Below are 10,789 nucleotides of genomic sequence, written 5' to 3' on the forward strand. Positions count from 1 at the left end.
TTTGCTCTCAAACCCTAGGGGCCTCCACAGAGAGTTTCTGGTTAGGGCTCACCAAGAGTTCCATTGAGCCTCCCAATTCACTACAGGCATTGGGACACCAAGATCCTGCTACATTGGGAGCCAAGGGGAAGAGCTGCCGACCACATCCTTTTTGGGAACTCATGTCCTGGGTGCCACTCAAAAATGAGCTTTTCCCGTCCCCACTGAAGCCAGGGCAAACCTAGTGCCTTGCAGCCTTCGAGAATCCAAGCAGCCTACCAAGTACTGTGCTTCTTACGGACCAGCAGATCAAAGTAGGCCCACAGCTTCCATGCAAGCCCGGCTTCCGGTGGCTGACTGCCTCCTTTGAACAGCCTGGAAGGTGCGACAAGTCCAGACAGAGCTGGAGGGGTTGCTGGGGAGCGCTAAGGATGTCTCATTCTTGTTAGTGATTCTGTTCCCATGTGCCACTGGCTGAGACCCACCTTTCATCCCAGATGGGCTATTGCTGCCTTCCGTCCCAAAGGAACCAGCATGCCCGTGCGCTGCCCTCAAGGTCTCGTTCTTGCAGCGAGCCGGCTGGTGAGGTTCTCAGCGTTCTCAGTCATGGCAATGAAGCCAATTCTGGCCGTTAAAGAGCAGGAGACTGGACTCCTGAGGAAGACTAGAGGTAGCGTGTAGAATCCTCAGGAGGGCTGGAGGGTGGGGCTCCCAGGTCCCACAGGAGACCTGCCTCGTAAGGACCCCTTGGCCCCCAGCCCTGAACACCAGAGGCCACAGCCAGGACGACGGACGAGATGCAGATGAACCCCTGGCGACAGTTAGAGAAAAGGTCAGTCCTCTACAGTCCCGGCAGCTTTGTCTCGTTGCTTCTAGTCCACCAAATCCAGGGAGGGCAACTGCAATGAACAGAGCTGCATCCTGTGCCTATAGCCTACTTGCAAGGAAGGTCGGGAAAGGGTCATTAGTGGGTGCTGCTCCCCACTGGGACTAAGGGGTGGAGATTTCCCTAGCCACTGGCAGAGGGACCCGGACACCAGGCTGGCCCAGTTCACAGAAGCCCCTCGCCAGCTCTGCCACAATGTCTAAGGGAAGGCCACATGCCAAGGGTTCCAGCAGAGGCTTTTTGGCTTGCGGTCCATGGGAAAGTCTTTGCTCAGAACCACAGAGAGAACTTCCCTGAGGCTGCATCATGACTACCAGGAGAAGGCCAGCTTCCACGTGAGGCCAAAGCTGCAAGGCTGGCCACCAGGATCCCAGGGCATCCTTGAGCAGAGAACAGGGAGAGGGGAAAAGAAGGCTTTTCACAGCCCTGGCAGGAGGACACCCAGGGGCCCACACGGCCACCTTCAGCCCCTTCCACCCCTGCCCTTTATAACCTAGGTCTTCCATTCCATCTGCAACCCTCCTGCCTGGGACTCCTGTGCTAGCCCAGAAGCGGGGGGATGGGATATGTTATCTGCCCCTGCCCTCCTCCGGAGGATGGTCTCACTCTTAGACCCCCTTCAGCTGGAGACTATGGGGGTGAAGGGGTTCACACTCTCCAGGCACACCTTCACAGCTGGGGAGTGGGCAGGCCATGCAGTCCTGGGTCTGGTCTATTCTTTACCCTTGGCCTCTAAAGGGCACTTGCTGCCTTTTTGTCCTTCACCTTTGTTCTGGCCCAAGTCTTCCTTCCCATGTTTCCCCAGGAGTTCAGGAGCCTACAGAGGAAGAGCAGAGGCCCGTGGTCCCAAACCTGTATCCTCCGTGTGCAGGTAGCCTTCTACTTTCAGACCAAGGATCCAGCACCTAGGGACACTGCAGAAACCCAGATCCCACACAGATACAGGGGAGTTTTTACCTGAATAGTCATCCACGTGCTGTGACAGCATGCAGGGAAAGTCTCAGGCCAGAGTCGGAAAGGCATTTCTGATAGCAAGAATCAGGCCTCCAGGCTGAAGTTCTGTTCTAGCACGATGTTCAGTCTCTTAAGTGACCCCAGGTCCTCAGAGCGATCAGGAGTCCAGTGTGTAGAACTGGTCCAGGGCTGTGCCAGGGCCTGGGAGCTGGGTGACTTAATCATCTTGGCACGTCTTTCCAGGGCCAGAAGGCCTCAGTATCACGTGGGCCAGCCTGGTCAGATGGGTAAGTGGTTTGCTCAGTCACCAACTTGTCCTGGGTTCTGCCAGAAGGACGAGTCCATCACCACTCCCAGGAAAAGATGAGAACTAGGGATCTTGCCCTCTGTGCATGCGTCATGCCTGCTGGGAAGATCTTTTTGCTGCTGCATAGCCATGGCTGTTGTGGAATGTACTGTTTATTCTGCTCAGTGTCCCGAGGTGACAGCCAGCAGCAGGGCCACCATAGACCAAAGAGATATGCTGCTTTGCCTACATATGGTCTAGGGGCCTCTATCCAAGCCCAGTTGTCTCTAGCTCAGCAACCCCAGACAAATTCTGGTTCAAAAAGGGACAGACTAGTGCCTTGAAAAAACTTCCACAATGCTTCAGAAAAGTTCTAGTGGCTTCTCATAGCTGTCACTGCCTCAGGCCAGACTGGTTCCCCCAGTGATCTTTGCTTGGCTCTAAGCAAGGTCCATGAGTTGGAGGGGCAGGACTAGACAACCCAAGATGGCAGCACTTCCCTCCACCATCCGGGTTCCCACCCTCAGCTCTGGCTCGTGTAGAGAGTTGGTTCTCCTTCCTGCCTACCTTCCTTATATGACCCCCATCTCTCTGAAATGGTCAGGTTGGGGAGGAAAGGTACCCCCCATGTTGGAGGGGTATTGCACCTGTAGCCTCAGTCCGATCACAGGTGGAGCAGAGGCCCAGAGACAGGGGGCCTTGGATGGATCTCACTCAGAGCTGCCTTCTGCTAGAGACACAGACCCTGCTCTGACCCATGCTGCTAGGATGTCATGGGATAGAGTGGTCTCTGCTTCACTGATCTCCCTGAGAAATGGAAAGGTTGGAAGGTGACAGTACCCAGGAGAATGGCCCTAAAGCTCATCTTTACAGAGAGGGGTCTGGCAGTGGGAGTCCTCGCCCCTCAGGCGATTACATTGCAGGGCTTGGAAGCAGGACTGGGACACTAACATTTCAACATATCTCAGGGCTAGGGATCATGAGATGCTTAGATGGACTCAGTTGTCCTAGTTTTGCATCCATAAGCCCTCTGAGACTAGTTTCATTTTAGTAACTATGGTTTCTGTCACAGTTCTACACTCCATCCTGTTGCAGGCCAGGCCTGAGGTCTATGAACTTAGGACTTCTAACGTAGTGGCCTCCTACTGGTTCATCCCCTCTACTTCCCCAATTTCTGCCCTCCATGAATAAATGCCAATCTCCCCAAAAACACTGCCTGGGTTCAACCAGTCAGAGCCCAGGAGAGGTCATCCCCTTCCTTCTTGGCACCTACACTGCACTGATGCCCTCTTCTTGAGTCATTGTTCCCACCTCAACACATCCTAATACAGGGATCAGAAGTAATTTGTAGAGGTCCTGTCTCCCCAGAACTCCCCAGGCCTGTAAAGCTGGCTGCCTGCAGAGGTCAGGCTAGAGACCCATAGAAAAACCACCTTCCACCTGGAAATACACACCTACTCCACTCTCCCTGTCTTCTTGGCCTCTGTGCTTTCTAACATACTCAAGACCATTCACTGAAGGTATAGAGAGGGTAGGAAGGACACAAGGCTCAAAGGGATACCAGTGCCAATCTGTCTCCACCTGCTCCCTGCAGAAGATGTAAAGATACCTCCCAGTTCTGGCTAAGATCAGCTAGTCACACCCACCCTGCACCTTATGCATCTGATCTATGTTCTTCCTGGCCATCGCAGACCAACAGACCCAGCTGCTGTGGGCCAGGGCATGGCCTAACCTAGTGTCCTTGAAGAGAGTCCTGTGACCCTTGGGAAAGCCAATGATCCCAGAAAGGCTTTAAATGTAGGGAACCTCAGTCTTAGCTCCTTGATGGAAGGGAAGACTATCCAAGGTGTGAAGCAGGTATATTTGACTTGATGCCTGTGAGAAGAGCCTGGTTCTCCGGGAAGACCTGATGAGACCTTGATCATCCTAGGACAGGTCCCAGGAGCAAAGCCAGAGGAGTAAGTGGCCAGCAAGGGGCCAAAGAAGCCCGAGAGGGCTGTAGCAGCAAGACCCAGCAAGTGAGAGACCTCAGAGGCCACAGGTAATGTGTAGTCAAGAGTTCAGATCCCAGGCCACAGAGAGAACATCAAAGTCCAAGGACCTCAGAGCAAAGGAAAGCAAAGGATATGCTAGGGCCCTAGCAAATACTGTACAGGTGCAGCAAGGAATCTGGGTGGGTCCTGGGATAGAGAGAATGCTCAGGTGTAAGAGGATAGCCAGATGCTTGATCCCAGGACCACGACCCCTAGCTGAAACACGCAGGGCAGCCAGGAACTTAGAGGCAAGACGGGCATGGAACTTAAGCAACCTGAGGGCAAGTTCAAGGGGGAGGCACGGATGATAGACAATGGAGGGGAACCAGGGAAGCTGAACAGAGGATGGAAGCCTCAGCCACACGTTTCCAGAGGAACACTGCCATATACAATATGCATTTGTAAGGAACACATGGCCCTGCAAACCAGTGAGAGCCTAAGTATTACCACTTCAAATCAAAACCTCAGCTGGGGACACCTGGCATTGAGAAGCGCTCCCAGAGCCCTGAAGGAAGCCATGCAGGGTACAGGCAGCACCCCCCTTCTGCATGAGGCTTCCACTAAGCTGTTCTTGCCTGAAAAGAATGCAAGTCTGAGCCCTGATTCAGAACTTCAAAATCCCATGCCAAGTTGATTATAGCCCAGAGCCATCAGATGCTTGATTATAGCCCAGAGCCATCATGTGCTCCCTCTGACCTTCCCCTCCTTCTACCAGCCTCCCTGCAGGGACAGACTGGGCTGTCTATACCGCAGGCTGTGACAGCCGGTGCAGTCATACAGAGTTACTACAGAAAGTAGATTGCCCGGAAGGTCTCCAGTGGCAGAGAAGAGCAAGGCCCTAAGTGACATGTTCTATGGTGACAGACTTAGAAAGTCCATGGGATGGCTTAAGGGACCATAAGTGACCATGGCTCTTGATTCTAAGAGTGAGGCTGGACAGAACAGCTCCTAGGAAGGCTGGAACGAAGTGGCATGGACTAAGGCCAAGGGCTGCTTCTGGCCTCTATCCAAGTGAACACCAAATGCTTACCGGCTGGGACCCTGTGGGAGCTCCCCAGTCAAGGGGAATCCTTGAGGCCTATCTGCTCCGATAGGACCAGGTACCAACAGCAGTATTAAGGAGACTTTGGCTTCATGGTTTTCATTAAGGTAAAAATCTAAGCATGCTAAGATGACTGTCTACTGTTTCGGCTCTATAGTAAGTAGACATGTACACAGCTGCATGACCCATATGCGAGGGTCTCCACATGTAGAAATTCCCAAAGCAGCTCCCAGGGTCAAGAATTCTCAGGAAAGACAGTCTTGGAGGAAAGGCAGGGAGGAAAAGATGCTTGGATAGAGGAGTCCAGCCAGGAGGTAGGCATGACAAGTCCTAGCCACATTGATTTCTGCTCTCCATAACCTGGCCTACAGGACTAGGGGAGGGGGAGGGAAATCTAGACAGATTTGGCCTGGGTGACTTTATACTGTAGGTTAGGAGCAAACTACAACTGGTGGGAATCAGGGCTCAGAGGAAGAACAGGAAAAAGAGCTCTGAAGAGAGAAAGCCCACCGCAGGTGAGATTTGAGTGGACCTCACAGAGGAAAGGTCCCACTCAGGATCTTTTATAGGAGGAGACCACATACTAGTAGTCAGAGTGTCCTGATGCCAAGGTCCAAAGCCACCATCACCCTGGTCTCCACAGCTGGCGGAACAGAGAACCCAGATAGAAGGGAAGGTGAACAGGTTTGAGAGGATCAGGGAAAAGGTCCTGAAGACGAAGTTCCAAATACAGCACTGAGCAGGCCAGGAGCCAGGATGCTCACAGCTGGGATGCCCAGATGCCACCAACTGCTGTGGTTAATGCTAAGAGGAAGGAAGTGACAGAAGCCTTTAGATTAACTTCTGAGACCCACAGCTAGAATGAAGCCCTGGTGTCCAACCAGATTTTAGAACAATCAAATTATCTTCACACCTTGGCTCTTAGAAAGTCCCCACCCACCCAAGAGGTAGGCTGAAGGGCCATCCAAGGTGGCTCCGGGGCATTCTGGAGGATGCCTGAGGTGCCCTTCCCAGATACCCACATGAGTCCCTGGCTGAACATTCACTGAGGCAGAATGCTAGGTGGTCTCCACAGAGCAAGGCCAGCAGCCAGCTTCTAACCAATAACTCTAGCTTTAAGGCAGAGACAGGGAGGTATCAGACAACAGACAGCTGAGCTGCTAAAGCCATCCCTTCCTACTCTTGGGAGAGCCATGCTACCCACTAGCCTTCTCCCCTCCCTTCAACTTGCCCGCCACTGGACACTTCCCATTTTTAGTTCTAGAAGAGCCTGGTTTCTCTGGAATCAGACTCTCTCTATACCCTATAACCTTTTCCAGTAGAGTCTTCATAGCTAAACCGCTCACACTGCTCCAGCTCAACATTTTACCTGCCCTACTCTGATCTAGTCCCAGCTTGATATTCTTCCTGAGGTCCCCAGAAAGCCCAGAAGTAGCAAGTCCCCAAAGATATTCTTGTTCTTGTCTTTGCTGTTCAACCTTTAGCTGTAAACTCTGGGCAGAAGAGATATCCATGTACAGGGTTCATGGGCCAAGGTCAGCCTTCTGGATCTTTAGTTACCACTGCATCAACCACTGAGCTCTGCATGCCTGCTGGATGTCTTCATTTGGAGAATCAGTCAACCTAAACCAAGATGGTCCTACACTGAATGTTTATGGCCTCTAACAGACTTAGGAGAGCAACATCTTTGCCAAGGTTATGCTGTAGACTGAAAGAACACCTGGTAACCAGAAGCTTTTTCCTGCTTTTCTCCCTTAGTGTGGTTCAATTCCACCTCCTAATCACATCTTGAACCCCTCTGCTTCACTCTACCTCAACTCCCCTGCCCCAGGTTCTGACCTCTTGCCTACAAGGCCCTGTAAGTTTCCTTCTAACCAGTCATTCAACAAACCTTCAGGCTGCTTTCTGGGTAGTCTCCAGTGTGCAGACCTGAATGATTATCTTGAAACTCACCAGATCACCTATTCTCCCCCTTGTAAATCTGTTCTAGGGCTTCCTAGAATTCTAAGGGTGTACAACCAGATCTTCAACTTGGCCTCAAAGTTCTAATGCAGCCTGACCATGGGCCTAGGTCTCCAGGGTCAAGTGGGGCCACTTTCTATGTTTGAGTCATACTGGCTTCTTATCTGGCATCCACATGCCTAGATACCTTTGACCTTCAGGGAAATGGAGAACTGTTAGCAACGTAATTCCAATAAGTCACTGAGCAAGGAACACCCTGGGAACTAGGTTATTTTGTAGCAATTCCAGATCTCAAATTCTTTAACGAGATTAACCCAGATGCTCCAGCATCTAGACCTAGCTTCTGGAGAGTCATGTGTTTGGGGAAGAAGGAGACTTGTTCCTTCTCCAGTACCACACCTCTGGTCTCAGCATCTAGTGTCCAGTGGTGCTATGCCTAGACTATGGAGCTGGTCTACCACTTGGGTGAACTGGGGCCTCAGAGCTACGAGAGTCTCATGGGCAGAGCCTGGAGGTACCAGGATGTGGCCCATGTGAGTTATTAGCACATACAGCCTGCTTAGCTGTTTTGGGGCCATCCTTAGGACTGATGGAGATGCCAAGTATCCCCAAGCTCATCTTTTCCTGACCACCACCCTACCTCCCTACCCTCAACAAGCCAACTGCAAATGCAGTCACTCAGGATTAACAGATACTCATTCCCTGTATATACAGTGTCGAGTCCCTGAGTAGTCAGACCAGCAGGTCATACCCCTCACCCGCCAGACCAAGTCTTGTTCCACAGACATGACATCTAAGGTGTCAGGTGTGTATAAAAGTGGTAAGGGAAGTAGGTGTTGATGTCTCTGCATCTTAATATTGAGTCCCTATCCTGGGTCAGCCTAGAATCCTTATACCCCCATACCACCTTTTGCTATGATCATTACAGCACCTTTCCCCTCAGACCTTTTCATGCCACAGACTTAAATTTTGGCTAATATCAGCCCCACCTGCTCTCCTGTTCACCTAGCAACCCTGGGGCAGGATCCCATTATTTTAGCCAGAAGCATCTGTTAAAGAATTCACGTCCCAGAGTCTTGAGTTGCCATCTGACTTCCAGATGGATCTCTCTGATCTTTGTTGACCTGAATTATTACCAACCCCCCAGTGCTATGAAAGAAGTGATAACTTCATAAATGGTCTTCTTGCTAATACATCCAGAGACAGGCCTGTGATGAAGAGGCACCTGCCAGGCAACCTAGGCCTTCCCCTACTTGGGCCCTCGGCACCCGCTAACAACCTCAACCTCAAAGTCCACTGGGCAGCTAGATCCTCCCTGGATGAGAACGCTCCGACGTCTTGATGGAAGGGACATGGTGATGGTCAAACTGATACATTCATGGACTTAATCTGGGTATATAGAGAACATGAAGTCTGATCTACCAAAGTCCATGTCTAAAGGACCAGGTCACAGGAAAGCCATTCTTTGAGCACATATTCTATGTGGGGAGAGCTTGTTAGGTGTAGAACTCGTGGAAGATTCTTGGAAGCCATGTATAGGGAGTAGTCTCATCTGAAGGGCTTGTAGGATTCCTTACATGACCATTCCTGTCCTGGGCTCACAGCCACCTGAAACAGGTACACAGTAGCCATGCATGCCTGGAATTAAATAGCAAGGAGTACTTCTTGTGAGGGAAGAAAGACCAGGCCTGAGGTTCAAGGACTAACAGAAGATGCAGAGGACTTTGAGAAGGTCATACCATAGGTAAGAGGCAGGGCCATGCTGCGATGGACAGAACAGTGAAGGAGTGGAACTCAGATGGCCACAGCAGACCCCAAGTTCAAAATGAACTCCTAGCCAAGCTCTTGGCCCCAAAGTTCCTACAGCTACAATAAGGAGCAGGAAATAAAGTAAAGGAAACCTAAGGGGGTCCACACCCCAGAACAGTAAGGATTCTGGTTGGAATGGGTCTCAGGGGAGACCCTGCTTTTCATGGGCCAGAGCTCTCCCCAGCCAGAGGAGCCAGGCAGCCTGGGTTCTCAGGGCTCAAGCCTGGCGAAGGCCTGAGGCCTGCAAATACACAGGGGCAAAAATGAAAGAAGAAAACAGCACAGTCCTGCGGTTCTCACGGAGAACAGTGTCTGAGGACTCCCATTGCCATGGAGCTGCAGTACTGGCTTGGCTCTGGTGGCTTCTAATAGGGCAGTCTAGGAAGATGGCCAGCACCCCACCCCTCCCAGGAGGCCACAGAGCAGGCTCAGGTAACTCCCAAGAAGTGACTCTGACATCCCCCAGCCTCCAGCCCACAGCTGCTCTCCACTCCGATCAGCCCTGGTACAAGGATCCTCTGTGGAAGATGCTTTTCCTAGGATGGCAACACCTTTCTGGAAGGAGGGCCAAGGGCAACAGACATGTGGCAGGGGAGGGAGAGGCGTATCCCAGAGAACTGCTCCCAGTCCCAGGCATCCACCTCATTTTAACAGAGGCCCTCTACTCGGTGTTTGTCAGCCATGAGACTAAAGCCCTGAGAACAGAGCCCATGGCTTTTGCCGCCCTAGACCAAGTGCCCAGCAGAGTGTGTGTGTCCTCACAGCAGCCAAGAAGATCCCTTCTGGGAATGGGGCTCAGAAGAAACAAATGCCCCAACCCCTGAGCTTGGCCCGGACCCCTTTGTCACAGAAGCAGCAATGGTGGTCACAGTGGAGGCTGCCGGGAGCAGTGGAGTTGGTAGGGACAACACTGCCCAGTCCACAGGGAACATGGGTCAGTCCAAGGAATGCTATGCTATGGTCTCATAACAACCCTGTTCTAGGTGGCTTAACATGAAGGTTCACTTCTGGTGCAAGTCTTGCGGGTAAGGTGGTTTGTACATTGCTCTCTTCCTAGTATACAGGCATTGTTCCATCTCAAGCTATACCACCTCAAACACAGAAACTTCAGGGCCATCTCCACATGCAGGAGGCACACAGGGAAGGCACACCTACCCTCCATGGTTTGGGACCAAAAGTGAGGTCATTTCCACTTATACCAGTGAGAGTTTAGTTAAAGGATCCATGATGCATGGTGACTGGGAAATAAAGGGCCTATAGATGGGCACGGAGCATTAACAGATGGCAAGATGACCCAATTCCTGTCACAGGCACTAAAGGGTAGGCTTCTAGGAGAAGCAGCATTGTTGTTCCACACTAATTAAGGATTTGAGGGGAAAAAATAGTTCCTGGCATTCCAGGGACCATGAAGGATGCCTGAGCTGGCCTCACACATGTCACGTTTCACCTGTCACCCTTAATCCTAGAGATCCTGGCACAGAAAGACCTGCTGGTGGCAGTGATATTCAGAAGTGGCCTGGAATACAGATGGACCGAAGAGCAAATCTCTCCCTTGGACACAAAGATAAGTCATGTCAGGGGAAAGCCTATCCGAGCATGTCAGGCTGTGCCAAAGCCTACCAGTCCTCTGAGTGTTTGCTTCTCCACAATCTGACTGAATTTACCCATACAACAATAGCACTTGGGCTCGAAAGTGCCAGCCTCCAATGTTCCATGGCTTGCAGTTAGCATTGGCCCCACATAAGCCACAGTAGGGCCAAATATTCTGTGAGACCACCTTCAGGCCCTGGTCTGACTCTAGTCTTGGTGGTACAGTTGTCCTAGGAAGACTGCAAGAC

Source organism: Mustela erminea, chromosome 14, assembly GCF_009829155.1.
Source record: "Mustela erminea isolate mMusErm1 chromosome 14, mMusErm1.Pri, whole genome shotgun sequence".
Classification (NCBI taxonomy): Eukaryota; Metazoa; Chordata; class Mammalia; order Carnivora; family Mustelidae; genus Mustela; species Mustela erminea.